The sequence below is a fragment of the Rutidosis leptorrhynchoides genome, chromosome 6, assembly GCF_046630445.1.
Source record: "Rutidosis leptorrhynchoides isolate AG116_Rl617_1_P2 chromosome 6, CSIRO_AGI_Rlap_v1, whole genome shotgun sequence".
Taxonomy (NCBI): Eukaryota; Viridiplantae; Streptophyta; class Magnoliopsida; order Asterales; family Asteraceae; genus Rutidosis; species Rutidosis leptorrhynchoides.
The window spans coordinates 328,654,498-328,671,637 of NC_092338.1; the positions used below are offsets into that span (position 1 = coordinate 328,654,498).

The 17,140-nt window shown below is 35.9% G+C and overlaps 1 non-coding gene across 1 annotated transcript; it reads left to right on the plus strand.

The window, feature by feature from the left end:
- The first annotated feature begins 8,348 nt into the window (after nt 1–8,348).
- On the plus strand, nt 8,349–8,456 carry LOC139856517 (small nucleolar RNA R71). Its single transcript, XR_011761994.1, has one exon. It is a non-coding gene; the product is annotated as a small nucleolar RNA R71 (small nucleolar RNA).
- The last annotated feature ends 8,684 nt before the right edge of the window (nt 8,457–17,140 follow it).

Sequence of the window (17,140 nt, forward strand, 5' to 3'; positions counted from 1 at the left end):
CTTTGAAAACTTAGCGTACATTTTTTCTTTCCTCAACAATTCTAGTACTTTCCTCAAATGTTCTTCATGCTCTTGATTCTTTGAGTAAATAAGTATGTCATCGATGAAGACAATGACAAACTTGTCAAGATATGGTCCACACACTCTGTTCATGAGGTCCATGAACACAGCTGGTGTATTAGTCAAACCAAACGGCATAACCATAAACTTGTAATGACCGTATCGCGTCCTGAAAGCAGTCTTCGGAATATCATCCTCCTTTACCCGTATTTGATGATATCCGGAACGTAAATCGATCTTCGAATAAACCGATGAGCCTTGCAGTTGATCAAATAAGTCATCGATTCTCGGTAGTGGGTAACGGTTCTTGATGGTAAGTTTGTTCAACTCTCGGTAGTCGATACACAACCTGAATGTACCATCCTTCTTTTTGACAAACAAAACAGGAGCTCCCCATGGTGATGTACTTGGTCGCATGAAACCACGCTCTAGAAGTTCTTGTAATTGGCTTTGAAGTTCCTTCATTTCGCTGGGTGCGAGTCTGTATGGAGCACGAGCTATTGGTGCAGCTCCCTGTACAAGATCTATTTGAAATTCAACGGATCGGTGTGGAGGTAATCCCGGTAATTCTTTCGAAAATACATCGAGAAATTCTTTTGCGACGGGAACATCATTGATGCTCTTTTCTTCAGTTTGAACTTTCTTGACGTATGCTAGAACAGCATAGCAACCCTTTCTTATTAGCTTTTGCGCCTTCAAATTACTAATAAGATTTAGCTTCGCGTTGCTCTTTTCTCCGTACACCATTAAGGGTTTTCCTTCATCTCGTACAATGCAAATTGCATTTTTGTAACATACGATCTCTGCTTTCACCTCTTTCAACCAGTCCATGCCGATTATCACATCAAAACTCCCTAACTCTACTGGTATCAAATCAATCTTAAACGTTTCACTACCCAGTTTAATTTCTCGATTCCGACATATATTATCTGCTGCAATTAATTTACCGTTTGCTAATTCTAGTATAAACTTATTATCCAAAGGCGTCAATGGAAAACTTAATTTAGCACAGAAATCCTTACTCATATAGCTTCTATCCGCACCCGAATCAAATAAAACATAAGCAGATGTATTGTTAATAAGAAACGTACCCGTAACAAGCTCCGGGTCTTCCTGCGCTTCAACCGCATTAATGTTGAAGACTCTTCCTCGGCCTTGCCCATTATTATCCCCCTGATTTGGACACATATTTTTGTAATGGCCCTTCTTCCCGCATCCGAAACAGGTAATGTATGCATAACTTATTCCGGCATTATTTGTTCCCTTAGCCATTGATCCATAGATTTCGCACTTTGTCGCACCATGGCCCTTTCTATTACACTTAGTACACACTGCTGTACAGAGCCCAGTTGGATGGTATCCTTCACATCTCTGGCATAATTTCTGCCTCTTGTTGTTATTGTTGGGATTGTTGTTGTTGCGGTTGTTATTGTTGTTGAAACGGTTGTTGTAGTTGTTGCTGGGGTGGTTGTTGTTGTTGTTGCGTTTGTTGTTGCAAAAATTGGTGCGATTATAGTTATGATTGTTGGGTTGATTATTGAAATTGTGACCTTTGTCACTGGTTTCTTCCCATTTCCTCTTGACTTGTTTTGTATTGGCTTCTTTGGCTGCCTGTTCTTTAATCCTTTCCTCAATTTGATTTATAAGTTTATGAGCCATTCAACTTGCCATTTGTATGGAGGTGGGCTCGTGTGAAATTATATCCTCTTGGATCCTTTCTGGTAACCCTTTTACAAATGCGTCGATTTTCTCTTCTTCATCTTCGAACGCTCCCGGACATAATAGGCACAACTCTTTGAATCGTCGTTCGTACGTGGTAATATCAAACCCTTGTGTTCGTAACCCTCTAAGCTCTACCTTGAGCTTATTGACCTCGTTTCTGGGACGGTACTACTCGTTCATTAAGTGTTTGAATGCTGACCACTTGTTCGAGATAGGTATTCCACCATGTTAACGCAGTACCTGTGAAGGTATGCGTGGCGTACTTTACCTTATCCTCCTCAGCACATTTTCTTATAGCAAACACAGATTCGACCTTTTCGGTCCATCGTTTCAGTCCGACTGGTCCTTCAGTTCCATCGAATTCCAGAGGTTTACAGGCAGTGAAAGCCTTATAGGAGCATCCTACACGGTTTCCTGTGGAGTTAACTCCACTGCTAGACCCTGAGTTATTGTTGTTTTGCATTGCAGCCTGTACTACGGCTATATTTGCTGCAAGGAAAGCACGAAAGTCTTTCTCACTCATGTTCAAGTTCTGACGAGTAGTCGGTGCCATTTCCTTCAAAAATAGCCAAAAGAATTAAGTTAATCATATAGAATATTAAGAGTAGCCAATAGTATTCCGTAGCATAATATGAACTCATTTATAAAAGCTTTTTCTTCATATTAGCGTTTTATAAGTTTTAATTCTGGTAATACCTACCCGTTAAGTTCATACTTAGTAGCTAACATACAATTCAACTACTACAATTCTATATGAAAACTGATTATAATAATATTTCACATTCAAACTTTTATATAATATTTTGCAAACTTACAATACTGCTATTTTACATATAGCATGAAATATAGCACATAAAAACTCTGATACAAAACAGTTGCGAAGACAATTCTAGTTAATACGCAAGTCGTTCAACAAAGGCAATAAAGACACGTAATTCATACGTCCAGAAACAAGTCATGCATTCTGGTTTTACTATGACAACTTCCCATCCTTGGTCTTGTGGAACATAACCGTTGTGACCGTTGACAAGAAAGCAAGTTGTAATGTCATCAAAAGGACGGGGGTTTCGTAATGTCCAACAGCCCCGTAATAATCTAAAAACTTTGTTTATCATCTCAACTACCGAGTCCATCACTTGTGGGAATGTTTTATTTAAAAGTTGCAACCCAATGTTCTTTTTCTCAATTTGATGAGAAGCGAACATTATTAACCCGTAAGCATAACATGCTTCTTTATGTTGCATGTTAGAAGCTCTTTCTAACTCACGAAATCCTATGTTGGGATATGTTGAGTCAAAATAGGTTCTTAACCCGTAGCGTAAAATTGCATTTGGGTTCCCCGCATTTAACGCTTTAAAGAAAACATGGCATAACTTACGGTCTCCCCAATGTGATATACCTCACCTATCAAAGGAAAGCCTTTTATAAACTAAGGCATTTCTGGAAAGTCTTTCAAATGTTTGACAAGTTAATTTTGCCATAACTAAATGTGCTGATGAATTCTGACCGACTCTAGACAAGATTTCCTCAATCATATCCTCTGGTAGGTCTTCTAAAATATTCGGTTGTCTACCCTTAACGTCCATTTTGTTTTTATACTGTAAAATAGACAAGGATTAGATTCGTAAAAGATAATTAACAAATAATACAAGCAATTTTTACATAGAACATAAAAGTACAAGCACACTATATTACATATATTACACAACATGATTACAACTCTTTAATCCGACTCACTCCTTTCTTCTTCTTCGGACTTGGTTCGTTTTGCTAATTTCCTAGGGATATATTATACTCCCCTAATACGAGCTGTTGTTTTCCACAATGGTTTAGAAAAACTTGGTGGTTTAGAGGTTCCTGGGTCATTGTTACATTTTAGGAAATACGGATGTTGCCGATACATATAAAGTTCATCGGGGTTGGAATCGGGTTTCTCTATTTTTATACCTTTTCCCTTATTATTTTCTTTCGCTTTATTAAATTGGGTCGAGGTAATTTCTATAACATCATCGGAATCCTCATCGGGATCCGATTCATCGGAAAATTGATAATCTTTCCAATATTTTGCTTCCTCGGCGGAAACACCATTGACCATTATTAACTTTGGTCCGTTGGTTGAGGATTTTCTTTTATTTAATCGATTTAATATAGGTATCAATATTTCTTCTTCCGGAACCTCTTCTTCTTCCTGTTCCTCCTCTTCTGATTCCTCTTCTTCCGGTTCCTCTTCTTCCGGTTCCTCTTCGGGAATTTGTGAATCTTTCCAAATTATATTCGACTCTTCATTATTATTAGGTGAGTCGATGGGATTTGTACTAGTGGTAGACATCTATCACACAATATCAAACACATTAAGAGGTTAATATATCACATAATATTTACATGTTAATAATATATAATTTAAAAGCAAAAGGGTTAAGCAATCGTTTTTAAAGAAAAAACGGTCGAAGTCCAGACTCACTAATGTATCCTAACAAACTCGATAAGACACACTAATGCAAATTTCTGGTTCTCTAAGACCAACGCTCGGATACCAACTGAAATGTCCCGTTCATATTGATTATAAACGTTTCATATTAATTCATTTCGTCGCGAGGTTTTGACCTCTATATGAGACGTTTTTCAAAGACTGCATTCGATTTTAAAACAAACCATAACCTTTAAAATATTATGACGATTATCAAATAATGATAATCTAAAATATAGCGTTTTTCACACGACCATTACATAATGGTTTACAATAATATTACACATCAACATAAGTCTTCGAATGCAGTTTTTAAACAATATTATACAAGCATGGACTCCAAATCTTGTCCTTAATTTAGTATGCAACAGCGGAAGCTCTTAATAATCACCTGAGAATAAACATGCTTAAAACGTCAACAAAATTGTTGGTGAGTTATAGGTTTAACCTATATATTATCAAATCATAATAATAGACCACAAGATTTCATTTTTATAACACATCTCTTATCAGGCATTTCGCAAACTGCATAGAGATAAAAATTATTCATATGGATTGAACACCTGGTAACCGACCTTAACAAGATGCATATAGAATATCCCCCAGTATACAGCGCGCAGCTAATATACTAAATAATACCTCGAAGTACTAAAGTATCCATACCCTGGATGGGGCTCGTTGGGCCCGATAGATCTATCTTTAGGATTCGCGTCAATTAGGGGCCATTTCCCTAATTCTTAGACTACAAGACTTGAAGGGCGATATTCGGTTTAATAATCCAACCATAGAATGTAGTTTTGCGTACTTGTGTCTATTTTGTAAAACATTTATAAAGCTTCATGTATTCTCATCCCAAAATATTAGATTTTAAAAGTGGGACTATAACTCACTTTCACAGATTTTTACTTCGTCAAGAAGTAATACTTGGCCACTGGTCGATTCACGAACCTATAACAAATATGTACATATATATCAAAGTATGTTCAAAATATATTTACAATAATTTTTAATACGTTTTAATGTTTTAAATATTTTCAGTCAGCTGTCCTCGTTAGTAACCTACAACTAGTTGTCCATAGTTAAATGTACAGAAATAAATTGATATATATTATCTTGACCCAATCCACGACCAGTGTATACACATCTCAGGCTAGATCACAACTCAAAATATATATATTTTTGGAATCAACCTCAACCCTGTATAGCTAACTCCAACATTACTGCATATAGAGTGTCTATGGTTGTTCCAAATAATATATATAGATGGGTCGATATGATATGTCAAAACATTTGCATACGTGTCTATGGTATCCCAAGATTACAAAATATATTAGAATACATGTATAATACAATATAAGTTAGCTAGGATATGATTTGTATAGATTGGTTAACAATTTTCACGTAGCTGCAACAAGTAAAAATATCCAATTTTGTTTTACCCATAACTTCTTCGTTTTAAATCCGTTTTAAGTGAATCCAATTGCTATGGTTTCATATTGAACTTACATTTATGAATCTATACAGAAAAAGTATAAGTTTATGGTCTGAAATACAGGTTACAAGTCATTTTTGTAAAGGTAGTCATTTCAGTCGAAAGAACGACGTCTAGATGACCATTTCGGAAAACATACTTCCACTTTGAGTTTAACCATGATTTTAGGATATAGTTTCATGTCCATAAGAAAAATCATTTTCCCAGAAGAACAACTTTTAAATCAAAGTTTATCATAGTTTTTAATTAACTAACCCAAAACAGCCCGCAGTGTTACTACGACGGCGTATATCCGGTTTTACGGTGTTTTTCGTGTTTTCCGATTTTAAATCATAAAGTTAGAATATCATATAGATATAGAACATGTGTTTAGTTGATTTTAAAAGTCAAGTTAGAAGGATTAACTTTTGTTTGCGAACAAGTTTAGAATTAACTAAACTATGTTCTAGTGATTTCAAGTTTAAACATTCGAATAAGGTAGTTTTATATATATGAATCGAATGATGTTATGAACATCATTACTACCTCAAGTTTAGTAGGTAAACCTACTGAAAGTGACAAGAAATGATCTAGCTTCAAAGGATCTTGGATGGCTTGAAAGTTCTTGAAGTATAATCATGACACAAAAATAAGTTCAAGTAAGATTATCACTCAAATTAAGATAGTTATGGTTATAAAAATTGAATCAAAGTTAGTATATGAGTATTAACTTAATTTAGAATGATATCTTACTGTAAACAACAAGGATTTCTTGAGGTTGGATGATCACTTTACAAGATTGGAAGTAAGCTAGCAAACTTGGAAGTATTCTTGATTTTATGAAACTAGAAATTATAGAATTTATGAAGAACACTTAGAACTTGAAGATAGAACTTGAGAGAGATTAATTAGATGAAGAAAATTGAAGAATGAAAGTGTTTGTAGGTGTTTTTGGTCGTTGGTATATGGATTGGATATAAAGGATGTGTAACTTTGTTTACATGTAAATAAGTCATGAATGATTACTAATATTTTTGTAATTTTATGAGATATTTCATGCTAGTTGCCAAATGATGGTTCCCACATGTGTTAGGTAACTCACATGGGCTACTAAGAGCTGATCATTGGAGTGTATATACCAATAGTACATACATTTAGAAGCTGTGTATTGTACGAGTACGAATACGGGTGCATACGAGTAGAATTGTTGATGAAACTGAACGAGGATGTAATTGTAAGCATTTTTGTTAAGTAGAAGTATTTTGATAAGTGTCTTGAAGTCTTTCAAAAGTGTATGAATACATATTAAAACACTACATGTATATACATTTTAACTGAGTCGTTAAGTCATCGTTAGTCGTTACATGTAAATGTTGTTTTGAAACCTTTAGGTTAACGATCTTGTTAAATGTTGTTAACCCATTGTTTATTATATCTAATGAGATGTTAAATTATTACATTATCATGATATTATGATGTATGAATATATCTTAATATGATAAATATACATTAAAATTTCGTTACAACGATAATCGTTACATATATGCCTCGATTCAAAATTCTTAAGTTAGTAGTCTTGTTTTACATATGTAGTTCATTGTTAGCATACTTAATGATATATATAATTATCATTTTATTATGTTAAATATAGTGTAACAATATCTTAATATGATACATATATATTTAGTAAGACGTTGTAATAACGATAGTCGTTATATATATCGTTTCGAGTTTCTTAACTTTGTAGTCTCATTTTTATGTATATAACTTATTGTTAATATACATATGGAGATACTTACTTATCATAATCTCATGTTAACTATATGTATATCTATATATATAACATCATGTAGTTTTTACAAATTTTTAACGTTCGTGAATCGCCAGTCAACTTGGGTGGTCAATTGTCTATATGAAACTCATTTCAAATAATCGGTCTTAATAAGTTTAATTGCTTAACATGTTGAAAACATTTAATCATGTAAATAAAAATGTCATTTAATATATATAAACATGGAAAAGTTCGGGTCACTACAGTATAGGAAGTTGTTGTTTCGGTTTTGGTTATAGTTGTTGTAACCTTGATTTCGGATTTGGTTTGTGAATGCGGGTTGTGTATTGGTTTGGTTGGTAACTGATACTTGTTTTTGATTAGGATTGTAGTAGCTTTGGTTAGATGTTCCTCCCCGTTGGTAGTTTTGATTACTCACGTAGTTAACATGAGCATACGAATTCATGGGAATATCATCTAGATCAACATGATTGCATTGAGTAATTTGAGAACAATTCTTTGTGAGATGTGGACCCTCGCATCGTTGACAACCTACTTGCATTGCAACTACCGTTTGTTTAATCTTCTTTAATTCTTTCCCAAATGTTTGAAATTGATTGTTCAAGCTTGCAAGCGTCACTTGCCCATTTTCACTCTCGATTTGTGCTACATTCGTCCTTGCTAAATCTCGCGGTGAAGGTGCCCATTCATATGTGTTGACCGAGATATCTTCTAGCATAATTTCGGCCGCATTTGGTGATTTTTACATAAATACCCCACCAGATGAAGAATCAAGATATCGCTTCGTTAACATATTACATCCTCGATAGAATGTGTTGATATACTCCTTCTTCGTCAAACCATGCGGTGGGCAAGCTCCTTAGTAGCTTCTTAAATCGTACCCATGCATCATACAAACTTTCATCACCCCGTTGTGTGAACCCATTAATCTCCATTCTAAGCCGCTCTACTTTTCACGGTGGAAAGAAATGATTGATAAACTCGTTTGTTAATTCTTGAAAAGACCTTATGGAATTGGATGGTAAACTTCGTATCCAAGCTTTTGCATCTCCTTGAAGTGTGAAGGGGAATGCCCTTAGCTTAAAAGCGTCATTGGTGACGTTTTTGTTTTTGTAAATATCACAAAGATCATTAAAGTGTTGAATATGTTAGAAGGGATTTTCATCTATCAACCCATGAAAGCATGTATCCTTGATTAACGTGAAAAAGTTACCCTCGATCTTCCAATTATCCGCTTCAATTGGTGGTTTTGTAATAGCCGGTGCTATCATTATTTGTGCAACCAATCTAGCGTTCCACATTGGCGTGCTGTTTGGATCATTCAACAATTCTTGATTAACCGGAGGACCATTAGGATTGCCCTCTTCATTGTGAATTGGATTACCGTTTGGATCCATATCTTCTAAACACAATGGCAAAGCTTTGAAATTCTTTCTTAATACCCTTTCTTCTCTACGATTATAAACCCCGTGCACGTGTCTTTCAGGATCGGAAAATGGTTGTGTGAATTCTTAATCCTTGTGAGACCTTGTTTTCATACACCAAAGGTACCTATCCTTCAATCACAACACAAACACAAGCTGTTTTCCAAATGAAAATAATAATATAAAATGCGAAAAGTAACTTCCGTAAGGGTGAACCCCTACAAAAGGATCGAACAATTAAAAGTTTAAATCAAATAACCAACTAAGCTACCCGCATCCCTGGCAGCGGTGCCAAGAAAGTGTGATGCGTGCGTAACAATACATCTTTTACCCTCTAAATTTATACAAGACTCAAATATTACAAATAAGCACACACAACTAACGAGCACTTAGAACCCGGTTATTATAGAACTTTGATGTAAGTATTCTTATCAAGTTCGTCCCAAGAGACACGGTGTAAGTCGGATATTTGAAACTATTAATTGTCCTAGGGTTTGTTTGATTGGGGGGTTTTGATTGATATCAACTAACAACTAAACTTGCACACTTAAATAAACCAAATTTTATCAATTAAACTAGTGATAAGAAACAAGTAGTGAAGTATTAAGACTTAAAACAAATTAACTAAGACGTGTTCACTTATCTAATCCTCTCTATGCTTGGCTTGCCCCGTTTTTCCTATATTGCTATCTCATTAGTTGTTGAACTATTAAATGTTTAGCATCACTACTAAACCTCAAATCAAATGATACTCTACGAATTCACATAAGCTTTATATCTTAAGATCGAGTTAAGCATGATTTGTTCATTGAGCTTAGGTAAAAATCACTTAAAACCTCTAACTATCGAAGTCACTTAAGATAATCGGCATTACTATGTTGACTAGAGGTCAATTGAAAACCAACCTAGATCAAGAACACAATCACTTGCAATTCCTAAACTAGTTATCTAGATCACCTAAGGCGTTGAAGCACATATTGATTCACTTCTCAAATCACTAAGAGAGCTACACAACATATGTAATCAAAGTCAAGCCTAAAACAAACTCATAGTAATGGATATTTAGCCAACTCAACAACACATAATCATGTAATTCAATCAAACAATCATAATCAATTGATTTGGGGAAAACACTAGCATTAGAGATTCATAGATAAACAAACACAAGAGATTTAGCCAATCATGGCTAAAATTAAACTAATAATAAGCATAGAAATGAAAATCATCATCATCTTCAATTTATTACAAGTAATCAATGCTAGATGTGAAAAGTAAAGTAAATATTACAACCTAAAATGTAAAGAAGATGAAGATCTAAGTTAAACAATGATGAATCTTGAGCTAGCTTCCTTGAATCCACCCTTAAACACCAATGGATGATGAAATTAGGGTTTAGTGTGTGAAATTCGGACCTTAAGCAGCTGCTCCCAAAGATTCATAAGAAAAATGACCTAATCTCGTTCCTTTTGTAGTGCTGAAAATCTGGGCTGAAACAGCGCCAGGAGCGCCACTTTTACTTCAGGAGCGCCGCTTTTGGCTTGGTGAGGAGCGGCGCTTTTGACATTGGAATGCCGATTTTGGCTCTGAATAGGGGCGATTCTTTTATTGAGGAGCGATGCTTTTGGATGATCAGGAGCGACGCTTTTGAAATTTAGAACGACGCTTTTGCTCACTGAAGAAAAATGGAGACAAATCGTGCATAATACCGCCACTTTTCCTTATGGAACGACGCTTTTGGGCCTTCAGGAGCGGCGCTCCTACACAGGAGCGGCACTTTTGGAGCTGTTTCCTGCACTTGTCATTTTCTTAGCCAATTTTTCCCATTATTTGGTCAATTTTACACCAAATCAACTCCTTAGCCCTTAATTTATCAATTACCTCAATAACACACTAAATAGGCTTCGAGATAGTAAAAAACCGAGCAAAGTGAGGTAGATATCGTGAAATAAAAAATATATAAATGGAGCGATATAAGGGCTCACTTGATCCATTTAGAGTACCTGTATTGGGCTGTTCCTTCCTTGCTGGCCCACTTTTTGTTTCTGCCACTGTCACGTTGGGCTCGTCATTAATCATAGGCCCAACATGGATATCCCCTTCCCCTTCCTCGTGATTTATATTATGATCATTTTTGGACTTAATCTCTAGCCCATCATCATTATCATCTACCATAATAGGGTTTTGGGGGTCCCTCGATTTTGGGGTCCCTCTAAGTGATGTACCAGACACATCTACTCAAAGCTTAAACTCTAATAAAAGTAGAAAAAAGAATAAGAAAGTGGGAAAGATTGAGTCGAGTGAGGATGAAAATGGGGATACAGACAGTGTTGAATTTGTAGGGGTCAGGGAAGATGGAATCAATATTGAAGCTCCTAGTAGAAGCTGATCCAATGTGAATGATAAAGTTTCAATTATAGGTAATTGGCGAGCTTCTTCGATGATTATGAGAGCAAAGTGCCTATATCGCTCTCAACATAAGGAGGAAAAGAAAAAGAAGGCTGATTCACAGGTTTCTTCGAGAAGATAAAAACGTGGTAAAGTGGGCTCAAAACCAAGCCGATCAAAATATAAATGATCCTTGAATTTAGAAAGGTGTGGTATTACAAAATCCCAAACCTCGGAGAGAAGTTTGGATTTAGGAGAATTCGCAAACCGTATTGGTTTAGTGTGGGATGAACACCATCAGGTCTAAGTCTCATCTTTTCGTTTTCTATTTCATTTCTTTATTTTATATGAAGATCCTTTGTCTTAACCTCCATGGGTTCGGGTCGGGTAAATCGAGCAAAATTGGGGATGGTAGGAAATTACTCTTTCGTGAAAGCCCATGCATTGTTGCACTACAAGAAATCAGATTAAATATTTTTGATAAGAGTTTGATTAGCTTAATTTGGGGGTCACATGAGTTCGACTTCATTCAAAAAGAGAAGATAGGTAATTCGGGTGAATTTTTGTTAATATGGAACTAAAACGACTTTGTGACGGAACAATCCTTTTTTAGTAAATTCTATATTGCGATTGCGGGTAGGTGGAAAGGGAGGGACAAACTTACTTTCATAGTAAATGTTTATGGCCCTCGTGATGATGCTAATAAATTGAATATGTGGTCGAGTCTTGAAACTTTTGTAGGTGCACATGATGCGGTATGGATGTTATGTGTAGACTTTAACGAGGTGCGTGAACAAAGTGAAAGGAAAATATTGTGACTTCATTGATAGGCGGGGAAAGTGGTTTAACGAGTTTATCAACAAGACTCAACTCATTGATGTTCCACAACGCTGTAAAAAGTTCAAGGAATTTGTGATAATGGATTAAAGTTCAGCAAGTTGGATAGGTTTCTTATCTCCGAAAAATTCCACTCCATGTGGGAAAATGTTTCGGCTCTAGCCCTTGTACGAAAATTATCAGACCATTGTCCAATAAATTTAAGAGATAGGGAACTAGACTATGGACCGAAGCCAACGAAAATCTTTGATGAATGGTTAGATGGGGATGAGTCAAAGAAAATTGTGGAGGTGGCATGGAATCGTAATGTAGAAGGGAATAGGCTCGATTGCGTCTTTCGCGATAAATTAAAAAATGTCAAACACGCGTTGAAAGAATGGGGTAGAAGCACTTTTGGGAGTTATGACTTAGAAATCGAAGAACTCAAGAAAAAAGCATCAGAATGGGAATTGATTGCGGAGAATCACGTGTTAAGTGAGGTAGAAAGGTTAAATTGAACAAACACAAGGAAACAATGGCTCGAGAAAGAAAAGGTTAGGTCAAATATGGCTAGACAAAAATCACGTGTCAAGTGGATTAATGAAGGGGATGAAAACACCAAGTATTTTCATTTGGTACTCAAAAGAAGGCATTCGAAGCGAAACATAAGGGGTCTAAATATTAGTGGTGCTTGGTGTGAGGATCCTTTTGAAGTTAAGCAAGCTGTTTACGAGCACTTCAAGTCACAATACAGGAAAAAGACTGCAAATAGAACGCGTTTTTCCACGAGTTTACAGCTCGCTATTGCTGATAGTTCTGGATAGCTTCGCATGCTTTCTACTGCTGCATATCCCAGACAGGTCTACGTAGATACTGCCGCTATGGTTACTAATGTTTCTGCCCAGGAAATTGTGACGGGTCCGGTAGCTGTTCGGGACAGTCCCCTGTTGTTCCTGAACAGACTGCAGCTGCTGTTACTTTTGCTTCTGCCAGTAAATTGGGTCAGGTCCTCCTGCTGCCCCTGGACTGTCCCCTTTTGTTCCTGAACAGGTTCATGTCACTAGAATCAGTGATGAAAGTGCAGCTGAGATCGAATCAGTCTTCACCGAAAAGAAGGTTTTTGATATAACCAAGGAATGTGACTGTGCTAAGGCGTCAGGTCCTGATGGATTCAAGTTTAAATTTTTTAAATTATATTGGGACTTGATTAAAAATGACCTCATGAAGGCACTTCTCTGGTTTTGGGAAAATTGTGATATTTCGAAAGGATGCAACACTTCTTTTATTACTTTGGTGCCAAAGAAGAACGATCCATTGGGACTTAGTGAGTATCGACCTATTAGTTTAATAGGTTGCTACTACAAGATTCTAGCGAAGATACTCTAAATTCGTAAAAGAAAGGTCCTACCTCTTGTTATTGGTTATGAGCAAAGTGCGTATCTCAAAGGGAGATTTATACTCGATGGCTCCCTTGTTGCAAATGAAGGTATTGACTACCTTAAACGAAACAAGAAGAAAAGCCGCATTTTTAAAATCGATTTTGAGAAGGCATTCGTTAGTTTGAGTTGGGATTTCTTGCTGGACATGATGGATAGAATGGGTTTCGGTATCCGGTGGATAAAGTGGATTCATGCGTGCCTCAAGTCGGCCTCTATTTCAATTCTTGTCAATGGATCTCCCACGAATGAGTTCCTCACCGAAAGAGGGGTTAGGCAAGGGGATCTGTTATCGCCATTCCTTTTTCTCATTGCGGCGGAAGGATTGAATTTTCTTATCAAAAGAGCATGTAGTGAAGGGCTATTCAAAGGTGTTGATATCGGGAAAGATAAGATAAATTTGTTTCACTTACAATTCGCGGATGATACAATATTTCTTGGGGAATGGCATAATCAAAACTTTTGTAACCTCATGAAAATCTTAAAATGTTTTGAAAATCTTTCGGGACTCAAAATCAATTTCCACAAAATCGTGTTATACGGTTTAGGTATTGTGGGGGTAGATATTGAAAGGTTAGCTTCTCGAATCGGTTGCAAAGTTGGTGAGCTTCCGTTTACTTATCTTGGTCTCCCGGTAGGTAGAAACATGAGTAATGAGCTAAATCGGAATCCCGTGATCGAAAAGTTCTACTCAAAACTCTTGAATTGGAAAGCAAGATCGATTTCTTACGGTGGTAGATTAACGCTTGTTAAATCGGTTCTTAGTATTACCGCTATATTATTTCTCTCTATTTCGTGCCCCTTTGAGTGTCATTAAAAAATTAGAGATTATTAGGAGAAATTTTTTTTGGGGCGGATCGGGTGATGGGTCTAAATTGTCGTGGGTTAAGTGGGATGATTGTCTTTCACCTTATGACGATGGAGGATTGAACATTGGGTCTCTACGTGGGAAGAACCTTGCACTCTTGGGAAAGTGGTTTTGGCGGGCCAAAACCGAACCAAATACACTATGGGTCTCAATTATAAAAAGTATTTATGGTGCTAACGGACTACTTCCCCTTCAAGTCTTTCCGGACCGATAGGGGTGAGTAGTGTATGGTCAAATATTTTTCGTGCAGGTATCACGCTCGAGAAGATGGATTTCAACTTTGCAAGCTCGTTTAAGAAGTTAATTGGTGATGGGGCGGACACGGAATTTTGGAAAGATCCATGGCTTTGCGGTTTTCCTTTAAAGCAAAAGTTCACGAGACTATTTCATTTGGACGAAGGTTCGAATGTATGAGTACAAAAAAGAGTCACTTGGAACGATCGGGTATTATCTTGTAATTTTAATTGGAGGCGAGAAGTGTCGGGTCGAGCTCTCAATGAACTTGACTATCTTATTGCACTACTAAATGCTTACACAAAACAAGATAAGACTATTGATTCATGGGTTTGGAACCTAGCGGATAATGGTTCACACGAAGGATTTTTGAAGAATTATTTGGTTCCTATTAAGGTTTCAATTTTTCATATGGAGGGCGTTAAAAAGGCGGATCCCGGTACGTACCGAACTTGATAAATGAGGTATAGACTTGGACTCCGTTCGATGCCCTTTATGTGATGATGATGTTGAGACTATTGAGCATTCTTTGTTATTTTGTCGTCATGCAATGGATATTTGGGTTCGGGTCTATAAATGGTAGGGCTTAGGTGCGGTATCAAACTTGGGCGTTAATGAATTGTTTTGTGGAAATTGTAACCACCCCTTATCCCCCTTTATATCGAGAATATGGCAATTAATCGAATGGACGTGTGGATATATGATATGGAATAATCGAAACCAAAAGGTGTTCTCTAACTCTTCATGGAGCGGTCCTACGGCTCTAATGGAAATTCAACTCAAGTCCTTTGAATGGATCTCATGTCGTATTAAGAAGCGCAAGTTGGATTGGTTAGGTTGGATCTCGGATCCACGGTCTTGTTTTGCGTAATGTAAGCGTTAGTAGTTGCTCTCTCCGCAATTTATCTCGACTTGTAGTGTTTTGTTATGTGTAATGTCGCATGAAATAGGCCTAGGTCCCTAGGTCGTGCTTACGGGTTTGATTCAATATCGAGTCTTCGTGTAATTATAATGGGTTTCTCTCCTTAGTGGGCTCGTGTTAATACATATTTGCTTTTCGAAAAAAAATTGTAACATATATATAGCATGTTCTTTATGTGAATTGTATATAAATATCATGATTATGGAATCTGTATGTTTTCAGTTTTGTGTGCATATATAATATAAATTTTCTTACAGTCTTAAACATATTCGTTGTTCCACGAAACTTAGAATTAATCTATGGATATATGATATATTATGTTGTTAACTAATCTGATGTAACATGTTCTAAATTAATTCTGCCGCATACAACTGAATTTTACTCTACTGCAATGATTTTAAATTTATAGGAAGCTTTTATATTTGATGTTGTTTTGATTATATATGCTGATTGTATGCTATTGTTATCTATCACGTATTTTGTATATTGATATGGGCTACTACTCTGATCATTACAATCAGATTGGTTTATGCATGTTATATTTGCTACCAGTATGCATTTTCTCTTATTTGAAGTATGTAGATGAGTACAATATGTTATTAAATTTTCTGTTATATTTCCTACTGTTAATACAATAATACGATAATTGATATTGCTAGAAAATAATTTTGCGAACTCATTTATCCATTATGATTATGATTATTATTAAATTTATGTGGACTTGCATGTTATATTCGTCCGAGATGTTTGTATAAGTGTGGCGTACTTGAAATTTTTTATTTTATTTATTATTATTATTATTATTTTTTGCTAAAATAACAATGACATTAAAACAAGGTCTTTTCATCAGAAGATGAAAAAAATAAACAAAGGTACAATCGAAATCACAAAACGCTACAAGGCTCGGAAACTATAAACGAACATGATATTATCTCTACTACACTCAAAATAAAGACAATAATGGGTGATAAGTCAAGTCTCTAACAAATCTTAGCCATCCAATTATTTGTAATCCCTTAATCTCATCCATTCATTTCAAAATCAATCTCTAATCACGTGATATATATGGATTAAGGAGATAAATTCACCTTTATACCCCTAATCAGCGAATGTAGCACGAGAGTAATAAGGGAAATTAGGGTTCAAACAACACACTCCATTTTCAATTCCTCACTCCATTCTTCATCATCACCAAAATCATCTTTATTTACTGCATCAACAATGGTATCCATCTATTTCAACCTTAAATCAAGCTTCATCTTTTGTTTTGGGGAAAAACGAATATGCTCTCAAACCCTATTCGAGCTTCGTCTTCATCTTTACATTTATCTTTCAAACCCTAAATCAACCTTCATCTTCAACCTTACATCTTCAAAATTAATTTCCTCTTAAATTTAGGGGCAAAAAAATCCATTCAAACCTCATTAATAAAGCAGGTTGCTGGACAATTGATTTAAAATCGGATCAAATCATGAACAAGATTTCTCTATTCGTCAAAATAATATAGGAATCTTGAACATGCGGGATTAAAGGTTATTGATTT